Source organism: Pleurodeles waltl, chromosome 3_1 (assembly GCF_031143425.1).
Source record: "Pleurodeles waltl isolate 20211129_DDA chromosome 3_1, aPleWal1.hap1.20221129, whole genome shotgun sequence".
In the NCBI taxonomy this organism is placed as follows: Eukaryota; Metazoa; Chordata; class Amphibia; order Caudata; family Salamandridae; genus Pleurodeles; species Pleurodeles waltl.
The window spans coordinates 1863716562-1863733171 of NC_090440.1; the positions used below are offsets into that span (position 1 = coordinate 1863716562).

At 49.0% G+C, this 16610-nt stretch overlaps 1 protein-coding gene across 5 annotated transcripts in view; it reads right to left on the reverse strand.

The window, feature by feature from the left end:
• PIKFYVE (phosphoinositide kinase, FYVE-type zinc finger containing) overlaps positions 1-16610 on the reverse strand; it is a 1212885-nt gene that overhangs the window by 969725 nt on the left and 226550 nt on the right. The gene's annotated exons all lie outside the window — the stretch shown is intronic.

Consider the following 16610-nt stretch of genomic DNA (forward strand, 5'->3'; position numbering starts at 1 on the left):
GCGCCAGGACATCTGAAACGCATCCCCCAGTGCTCCTTGCAACGGATACTGGAGGCTGCAGAACAACGGGCAATATGCGTTCTCTTGAGTGGCGAATAAATCCACCTGAGGAGTGCCCCACATCCCGAAAATGTGGAGGACCAGGTCTGGATGGAGACTCCACTTGTTATCTATCGAGAAGTGACGACTGAGACCGTCCGCACGTACATTCAGAACTCCGGCCAAATGATTCGCTATTAAGCAAATCTGATGGTCCTGAGCCGAGGACCAGAGTCGCAGGGCTTCTCTGCAAAGAAGGTACGACCCCACTCCTCCCTGCTTGTTTATATACCACATCGCAGTAGTATTGTCCGTCAAGATCTGAACTGACTGACCGCGAAGGGTAGGGAGGAAGGCCTTGAGCGCCAAACGTACTGCCCGCAATTCCAACAGATTGATATGCAACATCTGTTCCGCTGGAGACCAAAGACCCTTGACCTCCAGGTCCCCCAGATGAGCTCCCCACCCTAGAGTGGAAGCAGCCATTATCACTGTGCCACAGGAGGTGGTAGTGAAAACGGTTTTCCTTGGGAAAGGTTGCCGTCCACTGTCCACCAATGAAGATCCGCTACAGCATCCTTGGAGATCTTTATTGAATCTCTGAGATCCCCTTTGTGCTGGAACCACTGCCTGCCGAGGCACCACTGAAGAGCCCTCATATGCCAGCGAGCGTGAGTGACCAACAGAATGCAAGAAGCAAACAGACCTAGCAGGCGTAAGACCTTGAGGACTGGAACTGCCGCTCCAACATGAAACAATGGAATCAGCGCCTGAATGTCCCGAACCCGCTGAGGCGAGGGGTAGGCCCCGAAACATTGTTATGTCCAGTACTGCCCCTATGAACAGGAGGCGTTGAGAGGGCTCCAGGTGAGATATGGGTACATATACTGAAAAGCCCAGATCGAACAACAACTGTGTTGTCATTCGCAGATGAGACAACACAAGCTCTGGAGACTTGGCTTTGATCAACCAATAGTCCAGGTAGGGAAAAAACGCTACTGCCATCACCTTTGTGAAAACCCGAGGTGCTGAAGTAAGTCCAAACGGAAAGGACCGCAAACTGGTAATGTTGCGTTCCGACTACAAACCGGAGATACTTCCTGTGCGACTTGATTATGGGGACATGAAAGTACGCGTCTTGCAAGTCGACAGACACCATCCAGTCTCCTTCGTTCAATGCCAAAAGAACCTGCGCTAGGGTTAGCATTTTGAATTTTTCCTGTTTGAGGAATAAATTCAAAATCCTCAAGTCTAGGATCGGCCGTAAACGACCGTCCACTTTGGGAATCAGGAAATATCTTGAAAACACCCCTGACCCCTTTCCTGCAACGGCACCAACTCTATAGCACCTTTTGCCAACATGGTGACAACCTCCTGTTGTAACAACATAAGATGGTCTTCTGAACAAAAGGAAGGACGGGGGGAAAGGGAGGAGGGAACTCCTGAAAGGGGAGAGCATAGCCCTTTTCTACAATTCCTAGCACCCACGAGTCTGTTGTAATCGACTTCCATTTCTGCAGAAAAAGACTTAACCTTCCCCCTACAGGAGAAGAACGGTTGATAAAGTGGGGAAAACTAGGGCTGCTTCTGCTGTTGCCCACCAGAGGAGGATGAAGAAGATGACAACTCCTGGGCTGGACCTCTAGCTCTACCCCTACCCCTACCCCGCCCTCTAAAGGCATGATAGGGCGGATTGGCAGGTTGCTGGGCTTAGGACTGCGACCTCCGAAAGACAGAGCCTCGAGTTAACCCCCGAAACCTACGAAAAGGTCTATAAGGCGTTGCCGCCGAGGTCTGTAAGCCCAAGGACTTAGCTGTCGCCCGCCAGTTCTTAAACCGTTCAAGGGCAGAGTCAGCCTTGTCCCCAAACAACTTCTCTCCATCGAATGGCAGATCCATTAAGGTGGATTGAACATCTGAAGAAAAACCAGAGGACCTTAACCATGCATGCCTCCTAGAAGCCACAGATGTTCCCATGGCCCTGGCTATGGAATTTGAAGTGTCCAGGCCAGATTGTATTATTTGCTGAGCAGCAGCCTGCGCATTCATAAAAAGGGAACCAAACTATTTCTGCATCTCTTGTGGCAGTTCTTTCGCCATCTCTTTAGCGGAGTCCATAAGGGCGTGGACGTATCTGCCCAGTACACAGGTAGAACTAGTGGCCTTAAGCGCCATACTACAAGATGAAAAGATCTTTTTTGAAGACTGCTCCATCCTTTTGGACTCCCGATCAGTCGGGACTCCAGGGAAAGTCCCAGGAGCAGACCTTGCAGAACATGACGCTTGTACCACTAAACTTTCCGGAGTTGGATGTCGTGATAGAAAAACCGGATCTCCTGGTGCGCCCCTATGTCTTCTCGCCACTGCTCTGTTCACAGCCGGAGTTGTTACTGGCTTCTTCCACAAGTCTAGAATAGGCTCAATTAAAGCCTCATTGAAAGGCAACAAAGGGTCAGCACTGGACGAGGAGGGATGTAATACCTCTGTGAGCAGGTTAGTTTTTACCTCTGCTACAGACAATGGTAAATCCAGGTACTCCGCTGCCTTCTTCAACACTGAATGGAAAGAAGCGGAATCTTCAGTAAACTCCCCCGGAGATGCAATATCCCACTCCGGAGAAGTATCCAGACCACTTGCAGTGGCAAGAACTTGAAACTCATCCGAAGGCTCAATCTCGCCTTCCTCCAACTGTCTATATTCTTCTTCCTCCAAAATCCTCAAAGCCTTCCTCCGAGATCGAAGATGGGTCTCTAAGGCCGGCGTCGACAAAGAATCCATTGACGCCGACGACTTTGAATCCCGAAAGTGCCCAGGAAGAGATGGACGACTCCTAGACTCACCCGAACCCGGAGCCGGCGCCGACACGGAGTCGACCGATGACCTTCTCGGAGTCGGTTGGCAGGAAGGTGATGGAGCCGCCCTGGATGAGGACATCAATGACGTCGGATGACGCGGAGAAGGAGTTGTCTGACGTGAAGAAGGATCCACTGTCACCAGAGGAGGACTCCTGCCAGGGGATACCCTCGGCGCCGAACCGCCAGTCTCTGAAGGGCAGAACGGCATGAATGGAGCAGCCTTGTACGGCACCGGAGAACCCAAAGTAAATGCCAATGGCCCCGTGGGACCAGCCGGTGCACCAGCAGGAGCCATGGATTGGAACACAGCATACATCGCATTCAGAAATGCAGCCGGATCTGTCCCTGGAGCCGGGAAAGCCGGGTACTGTTGAACCGAGGTCTGCTGTACATCAGGCTCTCTCGACGCTGGTGAAAAATGAGGGCTACCCTGAACGACCTCAAATACAGATGGCGCCAGCGCCGGCGACAACTCCGGACTCTTTGGTTGAGGCGTGATAGTAGGGCTCATCTCCCATGTCTTCTGACGTCGAGAAGATCGAGACCTCGACCTCAATTGGCTCTTCTCCGAACGGCGCTGAGAGTCATGACGGCGCTGAGAGTCATGATGACGCCGCTTCTTATGCCTTTTGGGAGAAGCATGGGAGGAATCCTTCTTATGGCCCTTCTTCTTCACTTCTGCTAAGAAGAGTTTTGCCCCATGCTCCTTCAGAGCTTTCGGATTCATGCTCTGGCACGAAGGGCATCCTTCTACATCATGCTCCGAGCTAAGGCACCAAATACAATCCGAATGGGGGTCGGTCACTGACATCCGACCCCCGCATTCCCTACACGGCTTGAAACCGGACTTTTTTGGAGGCGACATTGTAACCACCAAAAAGCGCTACAGTTAACAACAAGCCAGGAAGAAAAACCGTTGGCGTCGAAGGCACAGAAAAAAGGAAAACTGACATCAGTACGCAGACGAGGACCTCTTATTGGCACGTTGACATCAGACGGAGTCACGTGGAGCGTGCCATTATGACGTCCTCGTCGATGTGAACAGCTAGGAAGAAGACTTTCCGTCGGATGCTGATGCAAGGACGAATTCATAAGGTGAGGAATCCACAGGTAGTTGTATCCATCAGAAATAAAGGTACTTTATTTTTATGACAATATGCCAAAAGTATCTCAGTGAGTACCCTCAGTATGAGGATGAGAAATATACACAAGATATATTTACACAAACCAAAATTATGCAGGTAATAGCAAAAGGAAGTAATGCAAGCAATGTAAAGTTACAGTAGATTGCAATAGGAGCACATAGGTATAGGGGCAACACAAACCATATACTCCAAAAGTGGAATGCGAACCACGAATGGACCCAAACCTACGTGAGCTTGTAGAAGGTCACTGGGACTGTAAGAAAACAGTGAGGGTTAGAAAAATAGCCCACCCCAAGACCCTGAAAGGTAGGTGTAAAGTGCAACTACTAATCCCAGAGAGCACAGAAGTCGTGATAGGGGGATTCTGCAAGGAGAACAAACACCAGCCATGCAACAAAAGTGGATTTCCAGACCTGAGTACCTGTAAGACAAGGGGACCAAGTCCAAGAGTCACGACAGTGTCGAGAGTGGGCAGGAGCCCAGGAAATGCCAGCTGAGGGTGCAAAGAAGCGGCCACCGGATGGAAGAAGCTTGGTGTTTTGCAAGAACGAAGAGGACTAGGAACCTCCCCTTTGGAGGATGGATGTCCCACGTCGCGAAGAAGCTTGCAGAGGTGTTCCCACGCAGAAAGACCGCAAACAAGCCTTGCTAGCTGCAAGGGTCGCGGTTAGGGTTTTTGGGTGCTGCTGTGGCCCAGGAGGGACCAGGATGTCGCCACTTGGATGAGGAGACAGAGGGGGTGCCCAGCAAGTCAGGGAGCCCTCACAGAAGCAGGCAGCACCCGCTGAAGTACCTGAACAGGCACTTAGAAGAAAAGTGAACTGGAGTCCACCCGAAGTCACAAAAGGGAGTCCCACGATGCCGGAGGACAACTCAGAAGGTGGTGCACTGCAGGTTAGAATGACAGGGACCCAGGCTTGGCTGTGCACAAAGGAAATCCTGGAAGAGTGCACAGGAGCCGGAGCAGCTGCAAATCACGCGGTACCCAGAAATGCAGTCTAGCGTGGGGAGGCAAGGACTTACCTCCACCAAACTTGGACTGAAGAGTCACTGGACTGTGGGAGTCACTTGGACAGAGTTGCTGAGTTCCAGGGACCACGCTCGTCGTGCTGAGAGGGGACCCAGGGGACCGGTGATGCAGTCTTTTGTTGCCTGCAGGGGGAAGATTCCGTCGACCCACAGGAGATTTCTTCAGAGCTCCTGGTGCAGAGCGGAGGCAGGCTACCCCCAGAGCATGCACCACCTGGAAAAAGTCAAGAAAGCCGTCAGGATGAAGCGATACAAGTTTGCTAGTAGTCGTCTTGCTACTTTGTTGCAGTTTTGCAGGCATCCTGAGTCGATCCTTTGGCAGAAGGTGAAGAGGGAGATGCAGAGGAACTCTGGTGAGCTCTTGCATTCGTTATCTGGTGAGATCCCCATAGCAGAGACCCTAAATAGCCAGAAAAGGAGGTTTGGAAACCTAGGAAGGAGGATTGGCTACCAAGTGAGGTAAGAGCCTATCAGAAGGAGCCTCTGACGTCACCTGTTGGCACTGGCCACTCAGAGCAGTCCAGTGTGCCACAAACACCTCTGTTTTCAAGATGGCAGAGGTCTGGAACACACTGGAGGAGCTCTGGGCACCTCCCCTGGGAGGTGCAGGTCAGGGGAGTGGTCACTCCCCTTTCCTTTGTCCAGTTTCGCGCCAGAGCACGGCTGGGGGATCCCTAAACCCTTGTATACTGGTTAATGCAGAGATGGGCACCATCTGTGCCCATCAAAGCATTTCCAGAGGCTTGGGGAGGCTACTCCTCCCCAGCCTTCACACCGATTTCCAAAGGGAGAGGGTGTTACACCCTCTCTCAGAGGAAGTCCTTTGTTCTGCCTTCATGGGGCAGGGCTGCCTGGACCCCAGGAGGGCAGAAACCTGTCTGAGGGGTTGGCAGCAGCTGCAGTGAAGACCCCGGAAAGGCAGTTTGGCAGTACCCGGGTTCTGTGCTAGAGACCCAGGGGATCATGGAATTGGCCCCCCAATGCCAGAATGGCATTGGGGTGACAATTCCATGATCTTAGACATGTTACATGGCCATGTTCGGAGTTACCATTGTGACGCTGTACATAGGTAGTAATCTATGTACAGTGCACACGTGTAATGGTGTCCCCACACTCACAAAGACCTGGGAGTACCCACTCCAATGCAGGTGGACTCTCCAGATATTTCCACTTAGACAATGAAGACTCATCAGGTCATGGCTAGTCTTATTGTCCTTCGTTTGGGAAGTGGGGGGGTTTGTGTAGGAAAGTACCACCTGACCAGCTTTCTCGACTGTTTCCAGGTGGTGCATGCTCTGGGGGTAGCCTGCCTCCTCTCTGCACCAGGAGCTCTGAAGAAATCTCCTGTGGGTCGATGGAATCTTCCCCTTACAACCGCAGACAACAAAAGACTGCATCACCGGTCCTCTGGGTCCCCTCTCAGCACGACGAGCGTGGTCCCTGGAGCTCAGCAACTCTGTCCAAGTGACTCCCACAGTCCAGTGACTCTTCAGTCCAAGTTTGGAGGAGGTAAGTTAGCAGAGCCTCAGTGAGACAGTTAGGCATCACACAGGGAACACATACAGGGCACATACGTATGAGCACTGTGACACAGACTAAAACAACATATATACAGTGAAATATGGGGGTAACATGCCAGTCAAGATGGTACTTTCCTACACAACCCCCACCCCCCCCCCCCCCCAAACGAAGGACAATAAGACTAGCCATGACCTGATGAGTCTTCGTTGTCCAAGTGGAAATATCTGGAGAGTCCATCTGCATTGGAGTGGGTACTCCCAGGTCTATGTTCCACTGTATTGTCCATTCCCTGTAGAGATATGGACCACCTCAACAATTTAGGGTTTTCACCTTTCATTTGTTTTAGCCAAAGTAGAGGTTTGTGGTCTGTCTGAACAATAAAGTGAGTGCCAAACAGGTATGGCCTCATCTTTTTCAGTGCCCAGACCACAGCAAAGGCCTCCCTCTCTATGGCAGACCAACACTTTTCTCTAGGGGTCAACCTTCTGCTGATAAAAGCAACTGGTTGATCCTGGCCCTCAGAATTCAGTTGTGATCAGACTACCCCTACCCCTAATTCAGATGCATCAGTTTGAACAATGAATTTCTTGGAGTACCATGGGCTTTTTAGGACAGGTGCAGTGCACATGGCCTGTTTGAGCTCCTCAAAAGCTTTCTGACAGCTGGCTGTCCACAATACCTTTTTAGGCATCTTTTTACTGGTGAGATCATTAAGTGGGGCTGCAATGGAGCCATAGTTTTTAATGATTCTCCTGCAATACCCAGTGAGGCCTAGGAAGGCTCTCACCTGGGTCTGAGTTGTAGGGGGAACCCAATCCATGATTGTTTGGATTTTCCCCTGAAGTGGTCCAATCTGTTCCCCACCTACCAAATGTCCCAGATAAACCACCTTTCCCTGCCCTATCTGGCACTTTGAGGCCTTGATAGTGAGGCCTGCCTTTTGCAGGGCCTCCAAAACTTTCCAATGGTGGACCAGGTGATCATCCCAAGTGGAGCTAAAGACAGCTATATCATCTAGATATGCTGCACTAAAAGCCTCCAACCCTTGCAGGACTGTGTTCACCAACCTCTGAAAAGTGGCAGGTGCATTTTTCAAACCAAAGGGCATCACTGTAAATTGGTAGTGCCCTCCTATAATTGAAAATGCAGTTTTAGGTTTAGCATCCTCAGCCAATTTGATCTGCCAATACCCTGCAGTCAAATCAAAGGTGCTTAGATACTTGGCAGATGCCAGTGTATCTATGAGCTCATCTGCCCTGGGTATAGGGTGAGCATCAGTTTTTGTTACCTGGTTGAGACCTCTGTAATCAACACAAAACCTCATCTCCCTTTTTCCATCTTTTGAGTGAGGCTTTGGTACAAGCACCACAGGTTCAACCACTCCTAGATCAAGCATTTCTGAACCTCTTGTTTTATGCAGTCCCTGACATGGTCAGGCTGCCTATAGATTTTACTTTTGACAGGCATGCTGTCTCCAGTATCAATTGTGTGTTCACACCAAGATGTGGTGCCTGGCACAGTTAAAAAGAGTTCAGAAAACTGTCCAAGGAGATTTATGCAGTTGTCTTTCTGTTCTGCAGTAAGACAGTCTGCCAAAACTACTCCCTCCACTAGAGCATGCTCTTCAGTGGAGGAGAAGAGATCAGGGAGAGGGTCACTCTCTTCTTCCTGTCCCTCATCTGTTGCCATGAGCAGGGTGAGATCAGCCCTGTCATAGTAGGGTTTTAGGCGGTTGACATGAATCACCCTAAGGGGACTCCTGGCAGTGCCCAGGTCAACCAAGTAGGCGACCTCGCCCTTTTTTTTCAACAATGAGGCGGGGTCCACTCCATTTGTCTTGGAGTGCTCTTGGGGCCACAGGTTCCAATACCCACACTTTCTGTCCTGGTTGGTACTGGATCATAACAGCCTTCTGGTCATGCCATTGCTTCTGGAGCTCTTGGCTGGCCTGAAGGTTTTTACCGGCCTTTTTCATGTACTCAGCCATTCTGGATCTCAGGCCAAGTACATAATCCACTATGTCCTGTTTGGGAGCTTTTAAAGGTTGTTCCCAACCCTCCTTCACAAGTGTTAGTGGACCACTTACAGGGTGCCCAAAGAGGAGTTCAAAGGGGCTGAAGCCTACTCCTTTCTGGGGTACCTCCCTGTAAGCAAAAAAGAGGTAAGGTAACAGGACATCACATCTCCTCCTGAGTTTTTCAGGGAGTCCCATAATCATTCCTTCGAGAGTTTTATTAAACCTCTCTACCAGTCCATTAGTCTGTGGATGATAAGGTGTGGTGAATTTGTACGTTACACCACATTCCTTCCACATAGCCTTCAAGTATGCAGACCTAAAGTTGCTACCCCTGTCTGATACCACCTCTTTTGGGAAACTCACCCTGGAAAAAAGTCCCAGGAGGGCTTTTGCCACTGCAGGAGCTGTAGTGGTCCTTAGAGGAATTGCTTCAGGATATCTTGTGGCATGGTCCACAACCACCAAGATAAACCTATTGCCTGAAGCAGTAGGAGGGTCAAGGGGGCCAACTATGTCAACCCCTACCCTTTCAAAGGGGATCCCGAACACAGGTAGTGGAATAAGGGGAGCCTTTTGTGTGCCACCAGTCTTGCCACTGGCTTGGCAGGTCACACAAGACTTACAGAAATCTTTTGTGTCCTCTGACATCCTACGCCAGTGAAACAGGGGGACAAGCCTTTCCCATGATTTGATCTGGCCCAAATGCCCAGCCAAAGGAATGTCATGTGCCAGAGTTAGGAGGAACTCTCTGTACTGCAGGGGAATGACCAATCTCCTGGCTGCTCCAGGTTTTGAGTCCCTTGCCTCTGTGTACAAGAGGTTGTCCTCCCAGTAAACTCTATGTGAGTCACTGACATCCCCATTTTGCTGTTTGACAGCTTGCTGTCTGAGACCCTCTAATGTGGGACACGATTGCTGTGCCACACTCAGCTCTTCCACGGCAGGCCCCCCTCCACCCAAAAGCTCAGCAGTGTCTGCTTCCAGCTCATCTGGTGAAGATTCTGCAAAGGGAGAACATTCTTCTTCCTCAGAAGGAGAATCATCTGTAGAGGGAGGGATAGTGGGTAGGGATTTACCCTTGATACCCCTAGCTTTAGGGAACACTTGGTCCATTGTTCCAGGATCCAAGTCACCCTGTCCTTTTTGCTTTTTGGCCTGAGCCCTTGTCAAAGCAAAAATTAGCCCAGGAATGCCCAGCATTGCTGCATGAGCCTCCAACTCCACTTCTGCCCAAGCTGATGTCTCTAAATCATTTCAGAGTAGAAAGTCTACAGGTAAATCTGAAGCAACCACAACTTTCTTTGGACCAGTAACCCCTCCCCCCACCAGTTGAGATTCACAACAGCATTGGGGTGGCTAAGAGTGTTTTTATGGGCGTCTGTCACTTGGTACTGGTGACCAAGTGTAGGGTGTACCAGTTTCTCTATTACTATGGTAACACTGGCACCTGTGTCCCTGTAGGCCTGAACCTCAACACCATTTATTAGGGGAAGTTGCTTGTACTTATCCATATTAAGGGGACAAGCAACCAAGGTGGCCAAATCAATGGCACCTTCAGAGACTAACACAGCCTCTGTGGTCTCCCTAACAAGACCAACCCCAACTAAATTACCAAAAGTGAGCCCAGCTACTCCCTTGGATTGGCTATTAGTAGGTTTGCTCCCACCACCACTGCTATTACTAGGGGCACTAGAATTTGCAGTAGGGGTTGTGGTAGTGGGAGGTTTGGTGTTTTTCTTTGGACAACTGGCATCAGTTGTCCAATGGCCTTTGACTTTATACAAATAACACCAAGGCTTTCTAACTTGATTTGAAGAGGATTTGGACCCACCACCCCACCCCCACCAGGGGAGTTTTGTGGGCCTGATGAAGACTCAGTTTTACTTTTGTCCCCACCCTTGTCAGAAGACTCACCATCCTTCTTCTTGCCATCCTTGTCACCCCCTGTATGAACTTTTCTGTTCACTCTTGTTCTGACCCATTTGTCTGCCTTCTTTCCCAATTCTTGGGGAAAGGTCAGATCTGAGCGCACTAGATATTGGTGTAACAAGTCAGACACACAGTTATTCAGAATATGCTCTCTCAGAATAAGATTATACAGGCTTTCATAGTCAGAAACTTTACTGCCATGTAACCACCCCTCCAAGGCCTTCACTGAACAGTCAACAAAGTCTATCCAGTCTTGTGAGGACTCTTTTCTGGTGTCTCTGAACTTAATCCTGTATTGTTCAGTGGTTAAGCCAAATCCATCCAAGAGAGCATCCTTCAAAACTGCAAAATTGTTAGCATCACTTTCTCTAACAGTAAGGAGCCTATCCCTACCCTTTCCATTGAAAGATAGCCACAATATAGCAGCCCACTGCCTTTGAGGGACCCCCTGTACCATACAGGCCCTCTCAAGTGCAGCAAAGCACTTGCTGATGTCATCCCCCTCCTTGTAAGGGGGAACTATCTTGTGCAGATTCCTGGAATCATGCTCTTTAACAGGATTACTATCAGGAATACTGCTGCTGACACCATGGGGTCCTAACCCCAATCTCTGTCTCTCCTTCTCCAGGTCTAGAGATGCCCTGTCTAGAGCCAGTTGTTGCTGTTTAAGCTTCAGTCTGGTCTCTTCCACTCTCAACTTTTTAAGTTCCCTTTCTAACATGTTGTCTTCAGGGTGGGTGAGTTGGGAATGCTTGGACACTGTGGACAAATTGGAAACAACAGAGGGAGATCTGTCCCTAACAGCTTGGACTCTAACAACCTGGCCTCCAGCAATAAAAACATCCCTACTAAGATGGGAGCTCCTATTACTACCAGCATTGCTATGTGGTCTGCTAAGGGGCAGATTTCGAACAGAACCTCACCTCCCTCAAGGAGTTCCCCTGAGTCAGAATGGGAGCTATCTATTAACTTCTCATTTGAAGTGCCAGCTAGGGACTCATCATTCACAATGAGCATGTTATACATAAACTCTCTTGTAGGGTTCTTTCCTATCACTAAACCTCTATCTAAGCAGAGACTCCTTAGGCTCTTGAAATTTAAATTGTCACAGGTAGTATTGACCATTTTAAGAGCAGCCCCTGTATCAGACATGATAGAAAAAGGTTTAGAGTCAGTGAGAAGAAATAAAAAGTTTCAGAACTTTTTAAAGAACAGAGAAAAACAACTTTTTCAAACATTTAGAAACTTTTTTGAAGTTTTGGAGTACTTTTCAGCACTTAGTAGAAAGTGTAAGAGGAGAAAAGCAAAACTTTTTGGTTAAGTGTACATACACTGAACTTGTTTTGTATATTATTCTCTTATGAAAAGTACACCATGACAAAGTGGTAAGTAGTTACAAGTACTTATCCCACCGCTGCACAACAAATGTAGGAGGCTAGCCTGGCTTGTAGTGGGTACCAGAGGTACTTACACCTTGTTCCAGGTCCAGTTATCCCTTATTAGTGTAGAAGAGGTGTTTATAGCAGCTTAGGCTGATAGAAGGTAGCTATGGCAAAGCAGCTTAGGCTGAACTAGGAGACATGTAAAGCTCCTACAATACTACCGGTGTCATATGCACAATATCATAAGAAAACACAATACACAGATATATTAAAAATAAAGGTACTTTATTTTTATGACAATATGCCAAAAGTATATCAGTGAGTACCCTCAGTATGAGGATGAGAAATATACACAAGATATATTTACACAAACCAAAATTATGCAGGTAATAGCAAAAGGAAGTAATGCAAGCAATGTAAAGTTACAGTAGATTGCATTAGGAGCACAAAGGTATAGGGGCAGCACAAACCATATACTCCAAATGTGGAATGCGAACCACGAATGGACCCCAAACCTATGTGAGCTTGTAGAGGGTCACTGGGACTGTAAGAAAACAGTGAGGGTTAGAAAAATAGCCCACCCCAAGACCCTGAAAGGTAGGTGTAAAGTGCACCTACTACCCCCAGAGAGCACAGAAGTCGTGATAGGGGGATTCTGCAAGGAGAACAAACACCAGCCATGCAACAACAGAGGATTTCCGGACTTGAGTACCTGTAAGACAAGGGGACCAAGTCCAAGAGTCGCGACAGTGCCGAGAGTGGGCAGGAGCCCAGGAAATGCCAGCTGAGGGTGCAAGGAAGCTGCCACCGGATGGAAGAAGCTTGGTGTTTTGCAAGAACGAAGAGGACTAGGAACCTCCCCTTTGGAGGATGGATGTCCCACGTCGTGAAGAAGCTTGCAGAGGTGTTCCCATGCAGAAAGACCGCAAACAAGCCTTGCTAGCTGCAAGGGTCGCGGTTAGGGTTTTTGGGTGCTGCTGTGGCCCAGGAGGGACCAGGATGTCGCCACTTGGATGAGGAGACAGAGGGGGCGCCCAGCAATATAGGGAGCCCTCACAGAAGCAGTCAGCACCCGCAGAAGTACCTGAACAGGCACTTAGAAGAAAAGTGAACCGGAGTCCACCCGAAGTCACAAAAGGGAGTCCCATGATGCCAGAGGACAACTCAGAAGGTTATGCACTGCAGGTTAGAGTGTCAGGGACCCAGGCTTGGCTGTGCACGAAGGAAATCCTGAAAGAGTGCACAGGAGCCGGAGCAGCTGCAAATCATGCGGTACCCAGCAATGCAGTCTAGCGAGGGGAGGCAAGGACTTACCTCCACCAAACTTGGACTGAAGAGTCACTGGACTGTGGGAGTCACTTGGACAGAGTTGCTGAGTTCCAGGGACCACACTTGTCATGCTGAGAGGGGACCCAGAGGACCGGTGATGCAGGGGAAAGATTCCGTCGACCCACGGGAGATTTCTTCAGAGCTCCTGGTGCAGAGAGGAGGCAGGCTACCCCCAGAGCATGCACCACCTGGAAACAGTCGAGAAAGCCGGCAGGATGAAGCAATACAAGGTTGCTAGTAGTCGTCTTGCTACTTTGTTGCGGTTTCGCAGGCTTCCTGAGCAGTCAGCGGTCGATCCTTTGGCAGAAGGTGAAGAGGGAGATGCAGAGGAACTCTGGTGAGCTCTTGCATTCGTTATCTGGTGAGATCCCCAAAGCAGAGGCCCTAAATAGCCAGAAAAGGAGGTTTGGCTACCTGGGAAGAGGATTGGCTACCAAGAGAGGTAAGAGCCTATCAGGAGCATCTGACGTCACCTGCTGGCACTGGCCACTCAGAGCAGTCCAGTGTGCCACAAACACCTCTGTTTCCAAAATGGCAGAGGTCTGGGACACACTGGAGGAGCTCTGGGCACCTCCCCCGGGAGGAGCAGGTCAGGGGGGTGGTCACTCCCCTTTCCTTTCCTTTGTCCAGTTTCACGCCAGAGCAGGGCTGGGGGATCCCTGAACCGGTGTAGACTGGCTTATGCAGAGATGGGCACCATCTGTGCCCATCAAAGCATTTCCAGAGGCTGGGGGAGGCTACTCCTCCCCAGCCTTCACACCTATTTCCAAAGGGAGAGGGTGTTACACCCTCTCTCAGAGGAAGTCCTTTGTTCTGCCTTCCTGGGCCAGGGCTGCCTGGACCCCAGGAGGGCAGAAACCTGTCTGAGGGGTTGGCAGCAGCAGCAGCTGCAGTGGAGACCCCGGAAAGGCAGCTTGGCAGTACCCGGGTTCTGTGCTAGATACCCGGGGGATCATGGAATTGTCCCCCCAATGCCAGAATGGCATTGGGGTGACAGTTCCATGATCTTAGACATGTTACATGGCCATGTTCGGAGTTACCATTGTGACGCTGTACATAGGTAGTGACCTATGTACAGTGCACTCGTGTAGTGGTGTCCCCGCACTCACAAAGTCTGGGGAATTTGCCCTGAACGATGTGGGGGCACCTTGGCTAATTTCACTCAGGCTGCACTGGCAGGCCTGTGTAAGAATTGTCAGAGCTCCCTATGGGTGGCAAAAGAAATGCTGCAGCCCATAGGGATCTCCTGGAACCCCAATACCCTGGGTACCTCAGTACCATATACTAGGGAATTATATGGGTGTACAAGTATGCCAATGTAAATTGGTGAAATTGGTCACTAGCCTGTTAGTGACAAATTTGGAAAGCAGAGAGAGCATAACCACTGAGGTTCTAGTTAGCAGAGCCTCAGTGAGACAGTTAGGCATCACACAGGGAACATATACAGGGCACATACTTATGAGCACTGGGGCCCTGCCTGGCAGGGTCCCAGTGACACAGACTAAAACAACATATATACAGTGAAATATGGGGGTAACATGCCAGACAAGATGGTACTTTCCTACAGGCGGGAGAAAGGCCTGGTGAACCAGAGGGTGACTGGGACACTTTATTAGACTGGGAACCCAAAGTCTTGCAGAATGCGTGGTTTAAGCTGATTAACTATGATGTCTTCCACAGGGCATACCTCACCCCGGAAAGGGTGAATAAGTATTTTACTACAGCTGGAACAGCTAGCCTGAGATGTGGGAGGTTTGGGGCTGAATTTCTGCATATGTTCTGGGACCGCCCATTGCTAGAGGCCTTCTAGAAGGAAATCACTGCCATAGTCAGGGACATCACACTGAGGGAGGTCCCTAAATTCCCAGGTCACTGCCTGCTGACCTGGTTCCCACACACTGCTAAGACCAAAATGACTAGTAGATTTTAGGACTTAGCCTTTATACTCGCTAAGAGGGAAATTATAGTAAACTAGAAGGCAGCCAGGGGATCCTATACAACAGTGAAGCCTAGAGAGATTGACAGATGGGTGAGCTGTGATGGAGAGGTCCTTTTTAGGGAAGCCAGGAGAGAGAGGGGCTCGCTGGATGCAGCCAGAGCCTTGGAAGCAATGGTGCCTTGTCTGGAAAACCCAGATCCCCCTTCTCAGAGGACATCCCCTGATGGCCGGGACGTCACTGACCCCCTGACTGAGCAAAGGAGGCCAGGGGCCCCTCTCTACTTGCTAAGTGTTCCATGCGGCTACCCCCAGCAATCTGTGCTGCAAGTTTCTTCCTGTACATTGCTATAAAAGTCACTGGGAAACAACAATGTATCCTGCTGACAAGAGAACGCTACTAAAGGAGGGAGGGAGGGTGAGAGGGTAGTTTGGGAACTCAAAAAGGGAAGTGTGAAGGTCTTAACTGATATACCTGATGTATACTGATTATCTGCATCGCTACAGCATGATATGGCCTATTGGTATTATGTAGATGAATAATTCAATAAAATCTGTTAAAAACCAAAACAAGTGTTACTGCACCTTTCCTACATGATGCGCCTTCATGACATAAGGAACTTAGATGAATAAGAGCAATGAAGTGTCATGAAATTTTTACTGATAAATGCATATTAAGGGTCAAACAAAGAAAGCTAAAAAATAGTTACCAAAAAGTAAATCATTCAATGGAACCAAGGTTCCCATACAAAAATATACTTTTTCAGACCGATAATTAGACTAAAGAGAATTCTCTTCCCAAGATCAACACCTGCCGTATATTTTTTTCACAAATCTTGTTGTGTTCTAACTTTTCAGTCAACTTCTAAAGCACTACTACACAAAAAAAAATGACTGTGCATGTGGCTTTCAATTTAAACAAGACAAATAACTGTGGGATAATGCAACTGATGTAGATAACCCTAAAACATACGAGTTGCAGACTTAAATGCTAAGTGGCTCAGCCTTTTACCTTATAGGAAATAAAATAGGCACCACTGAAGTTCAGTCCTTCTCCATTAACATCCTGGGTTCAACTGTGGGCCAAATAAATACCTATGCAAACAAGTGGTATGTACAGGGCGAGCTATTACCCTAGTTAAGGAATTAATGTGGTAATACTGTTTGTTTTCCTTCTCCTGTTCAGAGATGCACAATCTCAGGAATGTGTGGTGTTTACCTACATGAACTGTGCAAGGTTTTAACTGCGAAAATCACACTTTAAGCACCAGTTACCATTCACATTTGAGGAAATAAAATGGGAAAATCACAGATGAATCTGGATTTGCATTGGAGAGAAAGTGACAGCTAACGTGGGCCATTGAATGTCTGCCACATTGGTGTTTAAAAAATAAGGGAATGTGAACATAAAGAATTAATATATTTTCC